Raw genomic sequence first — 11,828 nt, forward strand, 5'->3', positions numbered from 1 at the left:
ACTGAAGACCACAACAACAACATCACCAATTGTGGCTGGTGTTGTATACCTCGGAATGGTTTCTTCGAGCTGTTGACCGTCAGTCAGAACAAAATAGTTTGTAGTTAGTAGTAAAGAAATACCAACGGCCTTGCCGCAGTGGTAACACCGGTTCCCGTCAGACAACCGAAGTGGGGTTTGCTGGGTTTGGCAAACACTTGGGTGGGTGACAGTCTGGTCTGCCGAGCGCTGTTTGCAAGCGGGATGCACTCAGCCCTTGTGAGGTAAATTGAGCAGCTACTTGACCTGGAAGTAGCGGCTCCGATCACGAAAACTATCAACGGCCGGCAGAGCGGTGTGCTGACCACGTGCCCCCGCATCCAGTGACGCCACTAGGGTGAGGATGACACGGCGGTCGGTCAGTACCTTCCTAGACCTCTTCGGACGGAGTTTCGTTTTAGTGGAGAAATGGTATTTCAAATCCTATGCATTAACTTTAGGTATTCATCCATGTACAATATAGGGTGCTTTCTTGGCTATATTCCCAGTACACTACATTAGGTTTACCCTTCTATTCGTTAACCTTAACTATCATTTGGTACATATCTATAATATGTCAGTGTATTTTGGCATTTTAATTCTAGGTGCATTTTAATTCTAGGTGTGTTATTTACTGTTACATCTCATCATCCTTCTCCTCCTCTTCCTCTTCGCTTTCACTGTTGTTGCTGTCACTGTGGGGAGTCGCTGTCCTCTCACTGGAGACTGTTATTACGTTGCATGTAGGCAAGTTTCTTGTATCGTGTCTGCAGGTACTCTTCATGTGTTGTTTTTGAAATATTTGTATTTACACTGATGGTTCAAAATATTGTGACCACCTACTTAATGGCTTGTTTGTTCGTCTTCGGAACAAAATACACCATTGATCTGACAGTTTGTTGGTAGGTTTATGGATGTATAAGGTGTTAGACGTCTACGCACAGGTCATGTAATTCATGTACATAACGGGCCGCTGATTTGCATGGCGCCCAAAAGCAATCCAGATGGGCTCCACAGGATTTACATCAGGCGAATTTGGTCGCCAAGACGTCAACATGAGTTCGTTAAAATGCTCCTCAAACCACTGTATCACGGTTCTGTCTCCGAGACACGGACAGTTACCCTGCTGAACGAGGAAATCATCGTCTGGGAAGACATCAAGCATGAAGAGACGCAGGTGGTTCGCAGCTGTCAGTGTGTCTTCGATTACTACCACAAGTCCCATGCAGGCGGAGGAGAATGTTTCCAATAGCTTAATACCGCTCCCACCAGCCTGCGTCCGTGGCGTGCTGCACTTTTCGAGTCGCCGTTCGCCTCGATGACGGCGTTTGAGGAGACGACCATCGACGTAATGTAGCAAAAATTGGATTCACCAGAAGAGCGGAGACGATTCCATTGATCGACAGTCGAATCCCTGTGGTCTCGTGCACACTGTAATCGTGAGTGACGATGTCGTTGGGTCAACATGTGAACAGGTAGGTGGTGGTGGTGGTGATGGTGGTTAGTGTTTAACGTCCGGTCGACAACGAGGTCATGAGAGACGGAGCGCAAGCTCGGGTTAGGGAAGGATTGGGAAGGAAATCGGCCGTGCCCTTTCAAAGGAAACATCCCGGCAGTTGCCTGAAACAATTTAGGGAAATCACGGAAAACCTAAATCAGGATGGCCGGAAACGGGATTGAACCGTCGTCCTCCCGAATGCGAGTCCAGTGTGCTAACCACAACAGGTAGGTGTGGTCTGTTGCGGAGCTCTGTATTCAACAGCGTACAATGGACGATTTGCTCCGAAACACTTGTGTGCGCACTAGGACTGTGCTCTTTCGCCAGAGGTGCCACAAATCACCATCTGTACTGCTTTACCGAGCAGACAAGTCTCTGAACCCTACGTTTTGTGATGAGTCGTGGACGTCCTACATTTTAACGTCAAGTGGTAGTTTCGCAGTCCTTCTAGCTCTTTCCATAGATGCTCACGACAGTAGCACGTGAACATTCGACCAGCTTCGCCGTTTTCGAGATACTCGTTCACAGGCTCTGCCTAATAATAATCTGGCCTTTGTCACAGTCGCTCTCTTCCTTTCTTTCACTTACGACATAGTCCCGCAGCGATCGCAGGGTCGGCGTGGTTGCAGCGGATTTAGTGTCAGGGATGGCTGGATGCCCTATCTGCCGCCATCCCGTACCCTTCAGAACTGAATCAGTGTGCCCCAACTGTCTGCGTCGAGTGTAAATCGCGAAATAGTGCGGACGTGTTCAAAGGTCTGCGACGCATGTAACTGAGGCGGAACGTGGGGACCAGCCCGGTATTCACCTAGCGAGATGTGGAAAAACGCTAAAAACCACATCCGCCGGGCGGATTCGATCCGGGGCCGGCGCGCCTACCCGAGTCCAGGAGCCAGCGCGTTAGCGCTCTCGGCAAACCTGGCGGGCTCCTTTGTCACAGTCGCTTATCTCAATGGATTTTGAGATTATATCCTCGCTCCGCTTAAATATTTTTACTATCGCGACACGTGCCCGCAATGGCACAAGGTAACACCCAACGTCGTGCTGGACAGTGGTCATAATGTTTTGGCCTGTCAGCGTAATTGTGCTCATTGTTCGTGGTCTCTTATTGCTGTGCATATATGTATGTATATTACTGTGTAGTCTTAATGTATGGTTAGTGTCAGCAGAAAAAGCCCGTGTGTTCTGGGAAACCTTCTTCCACGCATGTGCGTGTGTTCATGAACAGTGTGCTCCTAAGCTGTGGATACTGGGTCTTCTGGATCACTTTTTTCAAATTTCAAATCTCCTACCGAATGTTGGGTTTGTAGCGAAACGGGGAATCTTTACTGCCGACTTACTTCAGTTATTACAGTAATTGTTTACGATACGCACTGGCCAACGATCGAGTTGGACGAAGTGCCAGGCAGCGAGCGACTGTCCCTGAACTGTTTATGGGCAGCGCACCTGGTCCTTAGGGCGGCAGCTGATGAGAGGACGCCGACACTCTGCGCAGCAGAAACCGCCCACGCCGCCAGCCTGGGGCGACGCCTCCTGCGGCCCTGAGGCACCCCCGTGGTTACCCGTCGTTAGGGCGGCGCCTCTGGGCCGCTAATTGTGACCGGGCCCTCCTCTCCCACCCACCCCGGCTCCAATCTCCGCCGGCCCTAATTATTATTTATCATTAGAGCTTTTTTTGTGCACGCTGCCCAGCCGACGATAATGCCGCAGCTGAGTCTGGTCTGCTCCGGACTAATGACAATCTCTGCTCGGCGAGGGTAGGCGAGAGTGTGGCTGCCCTTCCCGGCACAAGTCCAAGGGCGACCACGTAGCCAGTATGGCGGCCACAGCGTGCTTTACGACCGCAGTTACTCCAGGCCTTAATAGGCAGGAAAATACCAATCTCTGGAAACATGATCGCAGTTTACGTCCCTCTAACACCGTCCTCAGCAGATGCGGGTGTTCACGTTATCTCGGTGCCGTCCACGCTACCGCGTAGGAGGGTCCATATTCTCCCTTCACGCTTTTGTCCAGTCGCCTGACGCGCTTTGCGACACTGGTTTAGAATCTTACCGATAACACTTCTCTCCCACCCCACCCCCTACCCATCTCTGATTCTTTAAAGAATCGTTTCAAGTAAAACTATTTTGCCCTGCAAAATTTAAGGACAGTCAGCGTCTGCATGACTACTCTGCAATTCCCAGTTAAGTTTTTGGAAAAAAACGACATTTTGTCAATGGATTGAATGATTGATTATTTTGTAAAAACTTTTTGTCTATTCATAGACGCAATCACATTCTTATGACACAGCCATAACCGATTTCGGCCATACAATGACGATCTTCAGATTCTATAACAATACAAAAAAAATTTATATTAAAACCTAAAAATGAGTGCAATATTTAACATCGGAGGTCATAAGTCAACTAGAACTTAGAACTACTTAAACATAACTAACCTAAGTACGTCACACACATCCATGCCCGAGGCAGGATGCGAACCAGCGACCGTAGCGGCCGCGCGGTTCCAGACTGAAGCGGCTAGAACCGCTCGGCCACAGCGGCCGGCTAGCCGACTACACTTTAGCTGTTCATGCAATAAAGTTGCCACATCAAGCATGACTGTTTAATTAATTACTGCTTTACTACTAACTCTATTCGTCACATACATTGAACACAGTATCGACATATTGCATTGAATGTACCTGTAAAACTGTATCATTGTACGCCTGATGGTTCAGGAGATATGACGTTATAAACATCGAGATGCCTGGAAAACTACCTTTTGCTTGAAACAGAGCGCGTATTACTCACGCTAGACTCATTCAATGTTTGATAAAGACATCACCCAGGGAGTTGCAACAAAGTTGACCTTTTCAAGCTTAGTCGAGCGGTCTAAGGCGCTGCAGTCATGGACTGTGCGGCTGGTCCCGTCGGAGGTTCGAGTCCTCCCTCGGGCATGTGTGTTTGTCCATAGGATAATTTAGTTTAAGTAGTGTGTAAGCTTAGGACCCGCCATGGTAGTCGAAGGCGCAAACGCGCTGCTTCCTGGACTCGGGTCGGCGCGCCGGCCCCGGATCTAATCCGCCCGTCGGATTAACGAAGAGGGCCGGTGTGCCCGCCAGCCTGGATGTGGTTTTTAGGCTGTTTTCCACATCCCGCTGGTGAATACCGTGCTGATCCCCACGTTCCGTCTCAGTTACACGACTCGCAGACATCTGAACACGTTCGCACTTTTCCATGACTTACGCTAGATGCAGACAGCAGGGGTACACCAATTCCGTCCTTGGGGGTAGGGGTGGCGGCAGGAAGGGCATCTGGGCACCCCTTTCCACTAACCTTGCCAAATCCGTTCCTAACAATGCCGACCCTGCGTCAGCGCGGGACCTGGCACCAGTGAAAGAAAGAAAGAAAGTGTGTTTAAGCTAAGGGACTGATGACCTTAGCAGTTAAGTCCCGTAAGATTTCACACACATACTGATCTTGAAGCTTTTTCACGTTTACACGCTTAACACATTAACTCATTTATAAAGTAATCAGACGTTTGACACTGTTTCATATACACGGGAGTCCGGTTGCAAATCTGGGGTTTACTGGTAGAATGCTAGCCACAGGTTAACTCGAATCCAGACTCTTACGCAGGCCACTCCCACCCCCAGCCCTCCACCACCTCCCCCTACCTGAATTTTCTGTTTTCCTCTGAGACACACGCGCAGGAACACTTGGAGAGGAGTGTGTAGTGTGACAACGTCTGTGCTGCCGGAGTCGGATGCCACGCCATTCCCCATTTCTTGCCTCCAGTTGACGTGCAGCGGCGCAGTGCCTGCTGTGGATAGGCTAGTGTCCGCTAATGACCGGCACCGGTCAGAGACGAGCCCCACAGCTGCGAACCGGGGACGCCGTACCGCCTCGGGCCACCACAAACAAAACACCTGTTGCTGATCACTGTGCTACCTGATCGCAGCGATCTCTCCACGGAGGACTCACCGCGTGCTGCTCGATGGTTCTCATTTCCATTTCGCAGACCTAGAAGCATGTTTCGTTCTGATTCCCTTGCTGCGTGATTGTCCACTTGCGCGAATTCAGAACTGAACTACATAACATTCAGGAGCGTACGCTTCCACAGGCGAAGTCAGATTCCATTTGTATCACAAAACAGCTGAATGGGTCGCCAAGTCACAGTTGCTGGCGGCCCATATAACGGGTTACGAGGGTCAACAAAATTTGGTTCTCAGGATTTCATGCAGTTATTGAACAGAATTAAAAGTAAAATGATATCGTGGTCTACTCATGAAGAGGTACCATTATAAACTATGCGTGTCTTTTGGAAACCAGATCTGGAAGCTGGAGAGATGGAATAAGAGTCCCTAACCGTTCTTTCAACCAACCGGTCGTCTTCTCTAACTGTGTCCTCAGTGCAGAAGACAACTCGTCGGTCGTGTGATCTTCTTCGGCAGAGGCCAATATGCTGTCATCTCGAACTTGAACCTGTGATTGTGCTTTTTATGGGATGCCACTTGCCCAGAATAGTCTCTGTATACACAGAGTGCAAGATCTGTACTACTGACAGTGTTGGTAGGCGATACTTTCATTACTGTATCCCGTTTTGTTACATTCAAATAATCACACTTTTTATCCTGTATTTTACCACGGTAAACATATCTTTCTTAATCGTAGGGTAACTTTTCTATCCACTTCCGATATAAAGTACAACATGTCCGTTCCTCCTGAACGACCGAAATATAGTTACACGTCCATCCCTCTAGAACGCCCGGAACAGTTTGACTAGCGCAGCCGAAGTACTTCGTCTCCCAAGCGCGCCAAGGGGATCCGAAGGTGTCCAAAGCATATCGGTTGCAATATCGATATTCTTATGTTTCTCATAACTAGTGAAATATAATAAACAAAAATGATGAACTCTTAAGGTAACCATGAGAGATTGTCATACTGAACTGAGTTAAATACAATACAAAGTATATAAATGTTTAATAAGAAAAGTTAGGCATTTTGGTGCCTAGCACCCGAATGTGCCGACCAATCAGAAACAATTTCCATACAATTCGCGGACTCTCTCACGAGAATGGTACATACTGTACCATCTGTCGCTTGTACCTCGCCGGTCGCTGTGGCCGAGCGGTTCTAGGCGCTTCAGTCCGGAACTGCGCTGCTGCTACGGTCTTAGGTTCGAATCCTGCCTCGGGCATGGATGTGTGTAATGTCCTTAGCTTAGTTAGCTTTAAGTAGATCTAAGTCTAGCGGACTGATGACCTCGGATGTTAAGTCCCATAGTGCTTAGAGCCATTAATTAGCTTGTACCTCACCCCACTGTTCTACCATATGCTACTTCACGTGTATCAAGCTGTATCAAGGAGAGATTCTAGTAAGATAAAATACAGGCGACCAAAGGCAGGAATATCACACCATCTTACATGAAAGGTTTAAAACAGGAACTCTAGTTTTAAAGTTGGAAACTGTGTAGGTCTATATTTTACGAGACGAAGTTACTCAGGGCGCTCGTATTACCCTGTCTACATTAATCCAGTATTTGAAAATGAGAGCAGTTAGCGACTTCCAACAAACTTTACACAATATTTCATACCTTGACGAAACTACTTCTCTCTGACACCGCCCGAGAAAATAATGAAGGGAAAACAGTTTATCGCCTACTACATCTTCACTGTTGATACAATAAAACTTCAGTATTAAGCATGGCGTTTTAATTTATTACTTCTTTACTATTTAACTTACTAGCAACACACTTTGCACCCAGTATCCACTTATACCACTGAATGCACCTGCAAGTTATCACTGTGCGACACATAGTCCAGGAGATGTTATGCCATAAACATTGAGTAGCGTCAAAAATTAGCTTTTCTAGAAACGGAGGAGAAATTACCCAGACTATTAGTCAAATATTTGAAACGTTAACTCATCTATAGAGTAACGAGACGCCTGAAGCTGCTTTATATATGAGAGTTTGATTCCTTAAAGAATTGGGGGCCAGGAGTGCGAGAGTGGCTTCCTGTTACATACTTCGTAAGTGCATCAGCTAGTCGTGCAAACATCGTCATCTTGATGAAGAACTAGTGCAATAGCGACCGAAGCATTGAAGGAATGGAGATTAGGGTTTTAAGTTTCAATCGACGATAAGGTCATTAATAGAAGAAATATAATGACCAATGGTTGGGGTGGAAACTGGCTGTGGCCTTTTCCCAAAGAAACTGGTATTTGCCTTAAGCGATTTAGAAAATCCTTGAAAAGCTTACTCTATGTGATCAAAAGTATCCGGACAGCCCCAAAAACATACGTTTTTCATATTAGGTGCATTTTACTGCCACCTACTGACAGGTACTCCATATCAGCGACTTCAGTAGTCATTAGATATCGTGAGAGAGCAGAGTGGGCGCTGCGCGGAACTCACGAACTTCGACGTGGTCATGTGATTGGGTGCCACTTGTGTCATACGTCTGTACGCGAGATTTCCACACTCCTAAACATCCCGAGGTCCACTGTTTCCGATATGATACGGAAGTGGATACGTGAAGGTATACGTACAGCACAAATGCGTACAGGTCGACCTCGTCTGTTGACTGACAGAGACCGCCGGCAGTTGAAGAGGATCGTAATGTGTAATAGGCAGACATCTATCCAGACCATCACCCAGGAATTCCAAACTGCATCTGGATCCACTGGTAGTACTATCACAGTTAGGCGGGAGGTGAAAAAAGGGATTTCATGGTCGAGCGGCTGCTCGTAAGCCACACATCACGCCAGTAAATGCCAAACGACGGGTCGCTTGGTGTAAGGAGCGTCAACATTGGCCGATGGAACAGTGGAAAAACATTGTGTGTGGTGACGAATCACGGTACACAATGTGGCGATCCGATGGCAGGGTGTGGGTATAGCGAGTGCCCGGTGAACGTCATCTGCCAGCGTGTGTAGTGCCAACAGTAAAATTCGGAGGCGGTGGTGTTATGATGTGATCGCGTTTTTTATAGGGGGGGGGGGGGAGGCTTGCACCCCTTGTCATTTTGCGTGGCACTATCACAGCACAGGCCTACATTGATGTTTTAACCACCTTCTTGCTTCCCACTGTTGAAGAGCAATTCGGGGATGACGATTGCATCTGTCAACACTATCGATAATAATGCACGGCCTGTGGCGAAGTGGTTACACGACATTAACATCCATGTAATGGACTGGCCTGCACAGCATCCTTATATGAATCCTACAGAACACCTTCGGGATGTTTTGGAATGCCGATTATCGTGCCAGGCCTCACCGACCGACATCGATACCTCTCCTCAGTACAGCACTCGGTGAAGAATGGGCTGCCATTCCTCAAGAAACCTTCCATCACCTTACTGTACGTTTGCCTGCGAGAGTGGAAGCTGTCATCAAGGCTAAGGGTGGGCCAACACCATATTGAATTGCAGCATTACCGATGGAGGGCGCCAAGAACATGTAAGTCATTTTCAGCCAGGTGTCAGGATACTTTTGATCACATAGTGTATAATCGTATGTCGGGACCCTGATCTGAAATGCTCCCGAATACGAGTCCAGGAAATCTCCATTGTGCCACGTCGCTCGCTCTGCAACGTTGAATATTTTATATCATGACACGGTCCGCTTCACAGAGCACCTCTAACAATAAGTTAACTGTGAAGCTGGTTCATGTTGAAATAATCCGGTCATAAAAAAAGAATTTAAGGATTCGAGATGGTTCAAATGGCTCTGAGAACTATGGGACTTAACAGCTGAGGTCGTAAGTCCCCTAGAACTTAGAACTACTTAAACCTAACTAACCTAAGGACATCACACACATCCATGCCCGAGGCAGGATTCGAACCTGGACTGGAGACAGGAAACATAATACTGGTGCCTGGAAGTGCATTTCGCTTGTATAGCGCTTTTGTACACAGTGATGTTAGAAACTTTAAATGTATCATTTACTAATCCAATTCCGTCAGCATCACCTGATTTAATTAGCCTACATGCCATTAGTCTTTTTTTGCGTTTGCTGATGTTCATCTTATTTCTTCTATTAATGGAGTTAGGTTATTATACTAATTCGAGGGAAGTAACGATCGTCCGGAAAAGACCGAGTCGAAAGTTATCAACAAAAGTCGTTCTTATACCTCTGGCAGTGGAATAGATTAATGGGTACTATCGTTGCTTAGACTGTAGGATAGGCAACTTTTAGAATTGATAGTACAGACTAAAACAAGAAAAAATAATCCAATAAACAAGAGGTCTAAAATGCATACCTTAAGAGCTACGACCATTTGTTCAGAAGAAGAGATGTGTTTCACACTAGTGATGACGGACATTTGCTCTTAAGGTGTACAAGTTACAGCCCTTGTTTACTGCACATTTTTCTTGTTTTGGTGCGTACTACCTCCAGCAAAAGTATGGAAACCAAAGAGATTTCAATAGAACAGATATATTTCACACTAGCGAAGATTAAAAATTGCTCATAGATCTTGTTGTTGTTGTAGTGTTCTTCAGTCCTGAGACTGGTTTGATGCAGCTCTCCATGCTACTCTATCCAGTGCAAGCTGCTTCATCTCCCTGTATCTACTGCAGCCTACATCCTTCTGAATCTGCTTAGTGTATTCATCTCTTGGTCTCCCTCAACCATTTTTACCCTCCACGCTGCCCTCCAATACTACAGTGGTGATCGCTTCATGCCTCAGAACATGTCCTACCAACCGATCCCGTCTTCTAGTTAAGTTGGCCACAAGCTCCTCTTCTCCCCAATTCTATTCAATACCTCCTCATTAGTTACATGATCTAACTATCTAATCTTCAGCATTCTTCTGTAGCACCACATTTCGAAAGCTCCTATCTCTTCTTTTCCAAACTATTTATCGTCCATGTTTCACTTCCATGCATGGCTACACTCCATACAAATACTTTCAGAAACGACTTCCTGACACTTAAATCTGTACTCGATGTTAACAAATTTCTCTTCTTCAGAAACGCTTTCCTTGCCATTGCCAGTCTACATTTTATATCCTCTCTAATTCTACCATCATCAGTTATTTTGGTCCCAAAATAGCAAAACTCTTTTACTACTTTAAGTGTCTCATTTCCTAATCTAACTCCCTCAGCATCACCCGAGTTTACTCGACGACATTCCATTATCCTCGTTTTGCTTTTGTTGATGTTCATCTTATATCCTCTTTTCAAGACACTATCCATTCCGTTCAAATGCTCCTCCAAGTCCTTTGCTGTCTCTGACAGAATTACAACGTCATCGGCGAACCTTAAAGTTTTTATTTCTTCTCCATGGATTTTTCTTTTGGTTCCTTTACTGCTTGCTCAATATACAGATTGAATAACATCGGGGAGAGGCTACAACCCTGTCTAACTCTCTTCCCAACCACTGCTTCCCTTTCATGTCCCTCGACTCTTATAACTGCCATCTGGTTTCTGTACAAATTGTAAACAGCCTTTCGTTCCCTATATTTTACCCCTGCCACATTCAGAATTTGAAACAGTGTATTCCAGTCAACATTGTCGAAAGGTTACTCTAAGTCTACAAATGCTATAAACGTAGGTTTGTCTTTTCTTAATCTAGCTTATAAGATAAGCCGTAGGGACAGTAGTGCCTCACGTGTTCCAACATTTCTACGGAATCCAAACTGATCTTGCCCTAGGTCGGCTTCTACCAGTTTTTCCATTCGTCTGTAAAGAATTCGCCTTAGTATTTTGCAGCGGCGACTTATTAAACTGATAGTTCGGTAATTTTCACATCTCTAAACGCCTGCTTTCGTTGGGATTTGAATTATTATATTCTTCTTGAAGTCTGAGGGTATTTCGCCTGTCTCATACATTTTGCTCACCAGATGGTACAGTTTTGTCGGGACTGGCTCTCTGAAGGCTGTCAGTAGTTTTAATGGAATGTTGTCTTAAGACACGCATTTTAGAGCACTTGTTTACTAGGCAATTTTTTTTCTTGTTTTGCTCCATACTACCATATGTGATAGTTGCCTATCCTGCAATCTTAGCAACAACAGTACCGGGGCATGTATTACACTAGCAGAGGTATCAGAACGATTTTCGCTCGTAATTTTCGACCCGGTCGTTGACGAATCAGGGTTCCTTACATCAGACTGATACTCTTACGCATCTCCATCATCCCTGATAGTTTGTAACATCATCAGGGAATCACCCTGTATATTCCTTCCACGTTTCATGTTTTCTTCTTATTCTTAGCACTTGCTTTCTGTGTGAGCTCTTCCAGATACCGGTAGAACGAAACTTTGCGCGTAGAACACAGCGTGACCGCCCTTTCCGGAGACATTAGGAAATGGTCCCCGGCTGCTGTG

Source organism: Schistocerca americana, chromosome 8, assembly GCF_021461395.2.
Source record: "Schistocerca americana isolate TAMUIC-IGC-003095 chromosome 8, iqSchAmer2.1, whole genome shotgun sequence".
NCBI classification, from domain to species: domain Eukaryota; kingdom Metazoa; phylum Arthropoda; class Insecta; order Orthoptera; family Acrididae; genus Schistocerca; species Schistocerca americana.